Below are 10,000 nucleotides of genomic sequence, written 5' to 3' on the forward strand. Positions count from 1 at the left end.
TCTCCTTCCCTCTTCATGCTTCCCCCCTCCCTGCCCCCACCCCCCCACCCCCCGTGTGTGTGTGTGTGTGTGTGTGTGTGTGTGTGTGTGTGTGTGTAGGCTACACAAAAGAACTAGCTCTCAAAGAAGCCAAAACTAACTAAATAAGTCTGCCTGAGACACAGGAAAAGTTCCAGACCAGTCAATTCTATTTGTGTTTTCTGTTGTAATTACTGAAAATAAAATGATCAGGTTCTCAATTCATGGCTACTCTGCCTTAGGGTCTCTCTAACCATATGTCTCTTTCTTTATCTTTTTGCCTGTTTGTAAGCCCACGTTTCATTGCTTATTCTTTATTAATGATTCAGTAAATTTTATGTGCATTTTTGGGTTGTTGTTTTATTTGTCCTGTTTTTCCCCATCCATGTCATTATTTTTATCTAAAAGCGAGCGCCACAGCGTCTGGATGATGGTGCATTTTTCTGATAAGTTATACTCCTTTCTGTGTGACAGCACCTCAGCATTTAAACCAAAGAGAGCATTAAGAGACATAAAATGGCGGCGCACGCCTTTACTCCGGGCGCTTGGGAGGCAGAGGCCGGTGGATCTCCGTGAGTTCCAGGACAGCCAGAGCTGTTGCACAGAGAACCCCTGTCTCGAAAAACCACAAACATAAAAAATAAAAATAACAAAAATAAAAATGCGTCAGGGTTGAAGAGCACTGGCTGCTCTTGGGAAGGTATAGCCTTCAGTTCCCAGCAGCCACGTGGTGGCTCACAACCATTTATGAGGAGACCTGGCGCCCTCTCCTGGCCCGCAGGTGGAGATGCAGGCAGAACACTGCACACTTAATGCAGAACTCAAAGAGAACAGAAAGAGAGAAAAACACAATGAAACGACCCAGCTGAGGGGGAGGTCTGGTGTTGCTCCTGTGGTCTCATTTTTATGACAGCGAGATAGGACTCAGTGGAAATGTGGCGTGTTCCGTGGGTAGATGGGCACCTGTAGGATGTAAACTAGCTAATGGTTGGTTAAAGTTTAGATGTCAGATTCTTTTTCTTTTCTTTTTCCTTTTTTCTTTTTTGGCTTTTCGAGACAGGGTCTCTCTGTGTTAGCCTTGGATGTCCTGGACTCGCTTTGTAGACCAGTCTGGCTGGCCCTGAATTTTTACAGCGATCCACGTGCCTCTGCCTCCCGAGTGCCGGGATGAAAGGCGTGCACCACCATACCTTACCCGGCAGATGCGTGTGGGATTCTTTTAAGATTTTTTTCTGTTTGTTTGTTTGTTTGTTTTGTTTTTCGAGAAAGGGTTTCTCTGTGTAGCCTTGGCCATCCTGGACTCACTTTGTAGACCAGGCTGGCCCTTGAACTCATAGCATCCCTTTCTTTCCTCTTCCAGAAATGGACTGCTTCCTGATTTCAGCTTAAGACAGTCACACTTCTAGGTCATGGTAGAGGGGACTAGGAAGGATTCCAACCCATTTCACATAAATAGTACCCTGAACGAAAAGAACAGGCATCGGCTGCTCTGCCTTTTGGTCTCTCCAGTCTCTTGTGTATGTTTGGGCTTGTATGCGAACCCACACATTTCTTTCTACCATAAATTATATTCCAAAACAAATGTGTGTTTGTAGTATTGTTGTTGTTGTTTTTTTTTTACACTTTTAATTTAAAGGGTACTTTCCAGGTCAGGGGTGAGAGGCTCCTCACAATCCCCCCCCCCCCCCCCCCGCCCCCGGCCCTCCGCTCCACCCCCGTGCCCCCCACTCCGTGTGAATTGGATTTAAGTCCCTGCCATTTAGAGGGATGGTAAACACAGAGAACAGAGAAGATCACTTCGGAAGATTTTTTTTCCCCCCTGTGTGGCGGTGCCTCAGAATTCAAACGAAAGAGAGCATGAAGACAAAGCCAATGGGACTAGAGAGATGGATCGGTGGTGAGGAGCACTGTCGGCTCTTCCAAAGGACTTGGGTTGGATTCCCAACACCCACACGGCAGCTCACAACTGTCTGTAACGCCACTACCAAGGGATCTGACACATTCATACCGACTGATGCACAGAAAAAAATTAAAATAAGGCCGGGCGGTGGTGGCGCACGCCAATAATCCCAGCACTCGGGAGGCAGAGGCAGTCGGATTGCTGTAAGTTTTAGGACAGCCTGGTCTACAAAAGCAAGTAAGTCCAGGACAGTCAAGGCTACACAGAGAAACCCTAACGTGAAAAACGAATCCCTTCACCCCCTCCCCCCCCCCCAAAAAAAAAGAAATAGAAAAAAAATAATAAAATGAAATAAAGGCAAATAAAATGAAAGGAACCGTCTCAGAGGTCTGGTGTAGCTCCTCCGTCTAATTTTTTTGTTTGTTTGTTTGTTTCTTTTGGTTTGGTTTTGGTTTTGGTTCCAGAAGACAGCGTTTCTTTATGGAACCTTGGCTGTCCTGGACCCGCTGTGTAGACGAGGCTGGCCTCACACTCACAACAACCCACCTGTCTCTGCCTCCCGAGTGCTGGGATGAAAGAAAGGCGTGTGCCACCACCGCCTGGCTACTGAAAGATTCTGAACTAGTTTTTCCCCCCTGTCATTATGGTTAATTTAAAAGTTTATTTTCAATTAAAAATATTTATTCATTTTTATGTGTACAGGCCTGCGTGTACGCCTGCATGCCAGAGGAGGACGTTAGATCAAATTATAGATGGCTGTGAGCCACCGTGTGCTCGCTGGGAACGCAACTCAGGACCTCTGGAGGGGCAGTCAGTGCTCTTAACCTCTGAGCCACCTCTCCATCCAGCTCTTGATTTTTGTTTTTTGTTTTCAGAGAGCGAGTTAAGCCTCTATGTGGTTTGTCTTTTCATGGAGCAGCGAGGGAACTGTGTAGTGATCTAGGGAAGAGGCTTCCCTATAATTCTGTACATGCACAGTGGGGTTAAGTTCTGAAACCGGAACTTAAAGAAGCCAGCTCTGTGTGGTCCTGTAGGCCTTGAATCCCGTAGCTCTGAAGGCAGAGGCAGGTGAAACTCTGTGAGCTGGAGGCAGGCCTCATCTAGTTAGGGATTTCCATGGTTACACGTGGGGTATGGAGACTACACTAAATAAAGGACCAGTTTATCCTTGATAGATAGCTGAATAAAGACTTAAATATGTACTTGGAAAAACCAAACACAGAAGTCCACCTGTCTCTGCTGTGATTACATGAGGAAACTATGATGCTTGGCCTCCATTTGTCTTTCTGTCTGTGTATCATCTATCTATCTACTTATGTACTTACTTATCTAAGGTTTTTGGAGATAGACTGACTTTCTCTCTCTCTCTCTCTCTCTCTCTCTCTCTCTCTCTCTCTCTCTCTCTCTCTCTCTCTCTCTCTCCTCCCTCCCCCCCCACCCCTCTGGCTGTCTTTGAAACTGATGTGTAGATCGACTTAGGTTGGAACTCCCAGGACTACCTAGAAACTTTCTTGGAGATAAAGAGCTGAAAAGACCAGCATGGTGGCACACGCCATTCATCCCAGCACTTGGGAGGCAGAGGTAGGTGGATCTCTGTGAGTCTGAGACCAGCCTGGTCTAAAAACAGAGTTCCAGGACACCCAAGGCTACCCAGAGAAACCCTGTCTCGAAAAACCAATATAAATAAGTAAATAAATAAATGAAATTAAAGGAAGCAGGGCCTGGTGGTGCACGCCAGGACAATTAATTATATCTGCTTTAGTTTATTTTTTTTCTTATGACTAATGCAATGAAAAACTTAAATGATCAGTGCATTGCTGCCACCATGCCTGGCTCTTTCCTTCCTTCCTTCCTTCCTTTCCTCCTCCTCCTCCTCTTCCTTCTCATCCTTCTAATATATATATATATATTTTTTGAGACAAGGTTTCTCTGTGTTAGCCTTGGCCGTCCTGGACTCACTTTGTAGACCAGGCTGGCCTTGAACTCACATCGATCCGCCTGCCTCTACCTCCCGAGTGCTGGGATTAAAGCTTCCTTCTGATATTTTTATTAATTAAAAAACAATTTTTTTTTTTTTTTAAAGACAGGGAGTTAAACAGTTTGGTTGGTTTTCTTTTCACACAGCGAGGGTACTGTGCAGATTAGGAGAACTTCCTCAGAATTCCACACATGCAAATTGGGTTTAAGTTCTGGTCCTCCAGAGTAAACGACCTTGAAAAGTATGTCCCAGGACTGCTTCCATATTGGTGAGGTAAGCCACCGTGATATCTGCCCTCCAGAAGGTGGCTTCATTTTGGTGAACACCGTCAGAGAATTTGACTTTAAACTAAACATATGATAAAGTGACAGCGTTATGGGTTCAAGATTAGCCACACACTGACCACTAGAACCCCAGACTTAGATCCATGGAAGGTAAAGAAATGAAAGGAGGCCGGGTGTGGTCTCGCTCGTGCGCACACCCACCCACCCACCCACCTTTAATCCAATCACTCAGTGGACATAAGCAGTTAGAATTCTGTGCATTGAAGGGAGGTCTGATCTGGAGAGGGATAGTGAGTGATTTCCAGTGACTCTTATCCTAACTACCATCTGTCTGTCTGTGTGTCTGTGTGTCTGTCTGTCTATCTATGTATCTATAGGTTAGGGAATCCGAAGCTCCGTCTGTGCTGCATTAACTTTGGATATGCTGGCCCATGTCTGGAAATGAACAGATTGTGTGTGGGTTGCTCATGTGTCTTTTTTAGCATACTCGATTTTTGTTTTTGGTGGGGTTTTTTGTTTTTGTTTGTTTGTTTTGTTTAGGTTTGTCAAGACAGGGTCTCTCTGTGTATCCTTGTCCATCCCAGACTCAATCTGTAGACCAGGCTGGCCTCCAACTCACAGTGATCTGCCTGCCTCTGCCTCCTGAGTGTTGTGTTGTGATTCAAGGCACACATTTGATTTTTATTTCACTATTAAATTTGCTTTACTTTTATGTGGTAGCCATGGTAGCAGGCGCCATGGATTGTTCCACCTCTCTTACCTTCAGTGCTCCAGACGCATGAGGGGAAGGGGAAGCCTAACCTAGGGTGCTTCAAAAGCCTTGGGCTCCTCCCTGTAATGAACAGACTTTGTTATGCTGGCCCATACCTAACAAGTAGGAGTCATCCTGGGCAAAAAGAGCCACCCACCCCCACACCAAAAAATGTCCAGAGAGAGAGAGAGAGACAGGCAGAGAGACAGAGGGAGAGACTTTCTGACCAAAGTGCAATATTTAGTGTGAGAAGAGAGAGAGAGAGAGAGAGAGAGAGAGAGAGAGAGAGAGAGAGAGAGAGAGAGAGAGAGAGAGAGAGAGAGAGAGAGAGAGGGTTGGTTGGGGATGGACGGGCAGCAGCAGAACCCGAGCGGTGAAGTGTTTTCAAAAGGAGACCCAAAGGGCGTCGCGGCGGCGTGGTGGATGTGACCTTGCTGCCTCCCTCCCTCACACCGAGTTTGGATGCCACCTTCCCCCAATTGTGCCGGTCCCTGACCCCACTACCCGATTGGTCGTCAGTCACGTCCCTTTTCTCTCTTTCCCTTGGGCCTCCCTTCTTAGAGAAGGATTCGGCTGTTTTCGCAGCTCCCTGTCCTACTTTCGTTTTCACCGCCTGAGAGTCCAGGCCGCGTTCACTCTGTTCGTGTGGGACAACGTCCACCGTTGGTTCTTTCCACTCGGGAGAGGTGGTGGGTAGCCGGCTCAGCGGTGCGTGCGTGTCCCTCAGAGCAAGGGAGGACCCTCCGTGGTCACGCCAGGAGTCCGTGCTTTCCTGCGGCGGCGGCGGCGGCGGCGGCGGCGGCGGCTGTGTTGGGTTCCCAGGACGATCCGGAGGGTTGTCGGGCGACACCTAGCGGTGGGTGACAGTGTTGTCAGGCGACACCTAGCGGTGACAGCGTTCTGCAACGCTCCTGGTTCCCGGTCGGCGACGAGGACGGCAGAGTGCCTGGTGTGATTCGGCGACGGTGACGAGAGTCCCGGCAGGGAGGGACGGTGCTCCCGGAGGTGGTGCCGTGTTTGAGAACGGTGTGAGGCGTAGGCGCTTGTACGCTGATAGCCGCCGCGCCAGCTCTGAGTGTCACTTGTCACCAGCTGGGACCAATTGGTGACAGGGACGGTGGCGGCTTGAGCGGGTCGACCAGAAAGCTCCTAGGTGTCTGAACCAGGGCCGATCCAGGCTCGTCGGAGACCGCGACGGGGACTCTGGGTCCCAAGCCCGAGGGGACGCGGTGTCCCCGGCCACCCAGCCGGAGTGTCCCCGCTCTCGGAGCCTTTTTTTTTTTTTTTTTTCCTCCTCCCCATTGACGAGGCTTCGGTCCCCGGCGGCCGGGTCACTGGGTCCTAAAGCCGAGGGGACGCGGTGTCCCCGGCCACCCAGCCGGAGTGTCCCCGCTCTCGGAGCCTTTTTTTTTTTTTTTTTTTTTTCCTCCTCCCCATTGACGAGGCTTCGGTCCCCGGCGGCCGGGTCACTGGGTCCTAAAGCCGAGGGGACGCGGTGTCCCCGGCCACCCAGCCGGAGTGTCCCGGCTCTCGGAGCCTTTTTCTTTTTCTTTCTTTTTTTTCCCCTTCTCCCCTCCCTCGATGAGGCTCCGGTCCCCGGCGGCCGGGTCACTGGGTCCTAAAGCCGAGGGGACGCGGTGTCCCCGGCCACCCAGCCGGCGTGTCCCCGCTCTCGGAGCCTTTTTCTTTTTCTTTCTTTTTTTTCCCCTTCTCCCCTCCCTCGATGAGGCTCCGGTCCCCGGCGGCCGGGTCACTGGGTCCTAAAGCCGAGGGGACGCGGTGTCCCCGGCCACCCAGCCGGAGTGTCCCCGCTCTCGGAGCCTTTTTTTTTTTTTTTTTTCCTCCTCCCCATTGACGAGGCTTCGGTCCCCGGCGGCCGGGTCACTGGGTCCTAAAGCCGAGGGGACGCGGTGTCCCCGGCCACCCAGCCGGAGTGTCCCGGCTCTCGGAGCCTTTTTCTTTTTCTTTCTTTTTTTTCCCCTTCTCCCCTCCCTCGATGAGGCTCCGGTCCCCGGCGGCCGGGTCACTGGGTCCTAAAGCCGAGGGGACGCGGTGTCCCCGGCCACCCAGCCGGCGTGTCCCCGCTCTCGGAGCCTTTTTCTTTTTCTTTCTTTTTTTTCCCCTTCTCCCCTCCCTCGATGAGGCTCCGGTCCCCGGCGGCCGGGTCACTGGGTCCTAAAGCCGAGGGGACGCGGTGTCCCCGGCCACCCAGCCGGAGTGTCCCCGCTCTCGGAGCCTTTTTTTTTTTTTTTTTCCTCCTCCCCATTGACGAGGCTCCGGTCCCCGGCGGCCGGGTCACTGGGTCCTAAAGCCGAGGGGACGCGGTGTCCCCGGCCACCCAGCCGGAGTGTCCCCGCTCTCGGAGCCTTTTTCTTTTTCTTTCTTTTTTTTCCCCTTCTCCCCTCCCTCGATGAGGCTCCGGTCCCCGGCGGCCGGGTCACTGGGTCCTAAAGCCGAGGGGACGCGGTGTCCCCGGCCACCCAGCCGGAGTGTCCCCGCTCTCGGAGCCTTTTTTTTTTTTCTCCCTCCTCCTCCCCATTGACGAGGCTTCGGTCCCTGGCGGCCGGGTCACTGGGTCCTAAAGCCGAGGGGACGCGGTGTCCCCGGCCACCCAGCCGGAGTGTCTCAGCTCGTCACCGACTCCTTGGATCGCAACGCCTTTAAGTCCTTGGCGGCGTGCTTTGGTGTCACTTTGGCGGGAGGATGCTTGGGTGCTGGGCTCTCATGCATGTGCCTCTCGCTCTCTGGGTCCTTTGACAGTTGTCAGGTCGACCAGCTGTCCCTTTTTGGTCCGGTTCTCTTGTCTATGGGGACATTTTTGGGACATGTCACTGGGTGTGACTTCCAGGAGTTCCCTGTGTCCTGTGAATGTTGTCCCTCTCCCTGAGGTCTATTTGAGTGGTTGTGATCTCTGCATATTGTACCTGTCTGCCTGTGCTGACACGCTGTCCTTTGGTTGGAGACCTTAAAGGGACATGGCCTCTTTTAAGGCAGCTGGCTCTGCTCTTGTGGTGCCACAATGCATGCAGTTGCCTGACTCTGAGGCTGGGCTGGCGCGGCGCTCGCTTGTTGGCTCTCCCGTGCTGCTTGCGGTTGCGTGCTGTGCCCTCGCTTGGCGACCTTTTTTCGATAGCCGCCTTCTTCCTCTCGCTTTATTTTATTTTATTTTGCGTGTCAGGCGTTTCCCGATCTCTTGCGGTTATCGTCGCCTCTCCTACCGTTTTTTTGGGAAAAAAAGGAAGGAGACGTCTTTATTTTTTGTTTTTTGTTTTTTTCCCTCACTCCGGTCCATCAGCTCGTTGGGGTTCCCGGGTCTCTCCGTGCGCTGTGTGTGTCCCGGTCTTCTGCCACTTTGTGCCTCCCGAGTGCACTGTTGTGTTTCGAGGGTTTTTTTTTTTTTTTTGTGGCAGCTCTTGTGTCTGCCTTTTTTTTTTTTTTTTTTTAAATTTCCCTCTTCCGTTGCTTTCCGTATCCTCCCGTTGTTCGCTTTGCCCGTTGTACGAACGCGTGCCGGTTGTCTTCCCCGATCCGGATGGCTGGCTTTTTAAAATTTGGTTTCCTTGGTTGGATCGATGTGGTGCTCTCGTGCTCTCTTCGGGTCGGGGGCCTAAGCCGCGCCAGGCGAGGGACGGACATTCATGGCGAATGGGCATTCCTTGCGAATGTCGCCCGCTCTTCTCGTTCTGCCAGCGGGCCCCTCGCCTCTCCATCCCGCCCCCCTCGGGGCCGGTGTGTGGAAGGCAGGGGTGCGGTTACCCGGCTCGAGCCCATCTCCCCCAGCCACACTTGATCCGGTGGTTCGTGGGGGTTCCTGGGACGCGTCGGTCGCTGTCGCTGCCCCGGCGCGGTTCGCTCTTGCAGTTTGGCCCTCTTCCCCGATCCCGGGAACGTGTGGTCGGTCTGTCGCGTCGCCATGCCCTTCCCGACCGGCGTGTGCACGCTCCGCGCTCAGTGTTTGCGGTCCTCGCGGTGCTCCTGGAGCGCTCCGGGCTTTTTGGCCCACAAGGTGCCCGGTTCTGAGTTTGGTGGCGGCGTCTCCCGCTCCCCGTCGCTCCTCCCGTGCTCGGTCTTTGCTACTTGTTGGCTCTCGAGGGAAAAAAGGAAGGAGGGGTCGAGAAGGGGCGGCGGTAAGTTTCGACGGCGTTCCCAAAGGGGGGAATGCCTGCTTTCCTCGGACGGGGCGGTCCGTAACACGTTCGGTGTCGCGGATGTTCGTCTCCGTCGGGACGAGCGCCCGCCACGCGCTGCTGCCTCCCCCCCCGACGGGCTTGCGCGTTGGCTGTGGCTGAGCGCTGCGCGGCCGGCCTCTTGCCCGCTGCCTCGTCAGCGGTGCGGTAATCTGCCCTCTCGCCCACCCGGCGAGGGGGTCTTGAGAGGCGTCTGGCTTCCGGGGGGGCCTTGTTTTCTTGGCCCGGGTCCCCCTCTGGCCGCGAGTGCTCGAGAATGTCCCAGAGACGAGGAAAAAGCGGCCTTGCTGAGATTACCGCAGACCCCTCCTCGCCCGCCGGTCCTCCGTGGATCGTGCGCATGCGCGTGCGCAGGTACCCGAGTCCTCGATGCACGTCGCTTCTGGCTACCCGGGACCGGGGGGAAATCGTCGGGCTGGGTCCCGTCCCACCCTCAGTGAGGAAAAAGTCCTTCTCTAGCTATCCGAGGGAAGGGTGTGGCTACGATCTTCGCGGGGGGGGGTTATCCGACTGGCCCCCTCCCGGCTGTTGCCCACCCCGACCGCCTCTCAGCGCGCAGCTTTGGCCGAACCGTTCTTCCCATCACCCCTTCCGTCTCCCGACTTTCGGGAGGGGGTGGGTGGGTCGAGCGCAGGTTGTCACTGCTCTTTTCTCGTTTACCGCGGCCCGCGCCTCCTCGCTCCGAGACCGGGGAGGGATCACGCGGGGCAGAGCCTTGCCGTCGTGTCGGTGGTGCGGAGCGCTGGGGTTTTCTCGGTTGGTGGTGGTTTGAGGCTGGAAGGGGCCGTGCACATGCCCGCGTGCGCGGTGCCCCCATCCCCCATCCCGCATCCCCTTCCCTTCCTCCGAGGGTTGCCGCGAGATGAGTGGGGAAGAGGGTAA

The 10,000-nt window shown here is 53.7% G+C and overlaps 2 long non-coding RNA genes across 2 annotated transcripts in view; both read left to right on the forward strand.

The window, feature by feature from the left end:
* Nucleotides 1-10,000, forward strand: part of LOC311580991 — a 310,197-nt gene that overhangs the window by 148,558 nt on the left and 151,639 nt on the right. The window lies entirely within an intron of this gene.
* The window catches only part of LOC311580986, a 16,861-nt gene continuing 12,052 nt past the window's right edge, over nt 5,192-10,000 (forward strand). The window contains exon 1 of the long non-coding RNA XR_014773621.1: nt 5,192-5,787. This is a non-coding gene — a long non-coding RNA (uncharacterized lncRNA). The remainder of the gene's footprint in view (nt 5,788-10,000) is intronic.

This window comes from Acomys minous, assembly GCF_964271855.1.
Source record: "Acomys minous genome assembly, chromosome: 13".
NCBI lineage: Eukaryota > Metazoa > Chordata > Mammalia > Rodentia > Muridae > Acomys > Acomys minous.